The sequence below is a fragment of the Abramis brama genome, assembly GCF_963993115.1.
Source record: "Abramis brama genome assembly, chromosome: 9".
In the NCBI taxonomy this organism is placed as follows: domain Eukaryota; kingdom Metazoa; phylum Chordata; class Actinopteri; order Cypriniformes; family Leuciscidae; genus Abramis; species Abramis brama.
The window spans coordinates 44,679,581-44,682,080 of NC_139971.1; the positions used below are offsets into that span (position 1 = coordinate 44,679,581).

The following is a 2,500-nucleotide window of genomic DNA, read 5'->3' on the forward strand; positions in this document are numbered from 1 at the left end:
AAAATCCAGCTTTTAATGTTGTTTATGTGTCGATGTGGTGTTTTTAATATGCTTTAAGACAAAGCATGTGTAAATTCATAAGTTGACTCCATTGCTGAGTATTTTCTCCTTAAAACTGCAGTGAACCAAAGACAGTCTCAAAAACACGCTTTGAAATCGCTGGTGTTTCTGACGTCACAAACTACCTTGTAATCAAGAGGAAAAAAAAACGTTTAAATATGTAATTTTGGTGACCAAAGATGCATTTTAAGGGATTCAATTATTGACTACTTTAAAAAACCTTGAACACAAGTGGCTCGAGCATCTTCACTGTGTATTATTTAGATTTTCTTGAGCGCCTCATAATGTACAAATCTGCTCTGACCTCGACTCGTTCTGGCTTTATCTCTGCTATGATTAACAAATCAAGCAACAGGCCAAAAGCATTATCTGACACAATTAACAAGCTCACTAAACCTCCATCTCATGATGCGTTGCTATTCTTTCTTGAATTCTATTTTTGGAAAAGACAGAAGCCGTTTGTCCACCAGAGTTTCTGTTCTGGCTGAGTTTAGTTCTTTTTAATCTTTCTGGCCAGTCTTTTCTCCGACTAATCCATCTTGTATCAATGACTTAATCCTGAAATCCAATTATTCATCCCGTTCCTGCTCCTTCTCTCCTGAAACTCTGCCATTCTGCAAGTGTTTCTCACTTCATAAATGCTTCTCTATCCTCTGCTTCATTTTGCCACTTAAAACTGGTGCAATTACTCAAGTTCTTAAAGTCAATAATTGTATCCCTTAAAACTAATCTTAATCTCCAAAATTACACATCTAAACGTTTTTTCCTTGAAAAAAAAGTCTTCATGCCTTAAAATATCTTGAATGTAACTCGACACCCTTGCCTCATTTAGTATGCGGTTCTATGAATATGCAAATGAGCCCCGCCTCCACTCACTCACTCAGCTCAGAGATCCACTGGTTGACGATCACACGTTGATCTGATTGGTTACAAGGTAGTTTGTGACGTCAGAAACACCAGCGATTTCAAAGCGTGTTTTTGAGACTGTCTTTGGTTCACTGCAGTTTTAAGGAGGAAATACTCAGCAATGGTGTCGACTTATGAATTTACACATGGTGTGTCTTAAAGCAGATTAAAAACACCACATTAAAAACTGTATTTTAACAAAAGGGGGACTTTAAAAATCCCAACCTTGACCAGTCAGTGTGTAAAATCTACTGTTGCCTCCCAGATTCAGTCTTTTCTTTTCTTTGATCCCTTTGAAACTGGTTTTCTCCCACTTCACAGACTGAAACTGGTCTTGTGACGGTGAATGATCCACTGCTCTCTGGTGAAAGATAAGAGGAAAACCAAGACAGCAACACCAGCCTCAGCTCCACCTTTAATATCTTGGTTTTCCTCCGATCTCTCCAATAGACAATTTAACATTTCAATGCAGTTATCTTTGTAAAAGTGCAACTCAAAACATACTTGTTTTCTGTTATCATTCTTCAGTAGTGTTGCATGTTAATGCAGTGTGAACTAACATGAACATTTTGATTACGTAACATAAATGGCGTAAAAATATATTGACTCATTGTTAGTTCATGTTAGTTAATGCATTAACTAAAGTTAACAAATAAGACTTTAAAAGTGTTGGCAAATCATCCCAGATAACAACATTTAACACAGCTGACGCTCTGAATGTGTTTAATCAATTCAAAAACCTGCTCATTAACTATATTCCAGCATCTGTGAGTATCAGCGTGAACAGATTACAGTCTCTTCATGCGAAACACTGTACTATAACCTTGAGGAACTGTCAGACGACCAAATGTTATTCTTTCTCATTATACCACAGTATTATTCAAATCTATTCTTTTGTTTGTTTGGTATAATATCTTGATATTGTCACGTTTTGATGATCCATCACATGATCTACCAGTTACTTTTGGTTCACAATCTTCAGATCTTTCAGTTTCATTTCACATTTTGCACTATAAAAACTATTTAAATTGTAAAATATGTATCCATCATGGTAGTGTTTGTTGCCTTTAACTGACCCTGAATGTGATGAGTAATGAGAATGAGAATATTGTTATTGTTATCACAATCCAAAAGCACTCTTAATGTGTTCTTCATGTCAAACGCAATTTCTTGATTTTGTCTAAACCATCGTCATTAGAGGAGACAGTGATGTTTGTTCTTAATGATCAATTAAACCACCAAAATATGAGGAACATATCTTATATTTTTTTTAAATAAGAACAAAACACTAAACTTATTTTTAATCATTTATCTGACAGATTTAGGTTTTATTTTACTATGCAAAAAAAAAATGCACATTAATAACACATTATTAATATTTCATTGCTTCTCTTTTGTTTTTGCATGTGCTTTTGCAATTTCTTTGATTATGCAATATGCTTACACAATCTTTAATAATGTCTGCATGAATAAAGGGTTTGCTAGGCTGAACATGGCCACAACTGTATATAAGCAACAGTAAAACACACTTATA

The 2,500-nt window shown here is 34.8% G+C and overlaps 1 protein-coding gene across 1 annotated transcript in view; it reads left to right on the forward strand.

Moving 5' to 3' along the window:
* The first annotated feature begins 2,274 nt into the window (after positions 1-2,274).
* Positions 2,275-2,500, forward strand: part of larp6a (La ribonucleoprotein 6, translational regulator a) — a 10,232-nt gene continuing 10,006 nt past the window's right edge. The window contains exon 1 of the mRNA XM_084124185.1: positions 2,275-2,500. This exon is cut by the window's right edge and continues 1,485 nt beyond it. The gene's annotated coding sequence lies outside the window, so the exon portion shown is untranslated.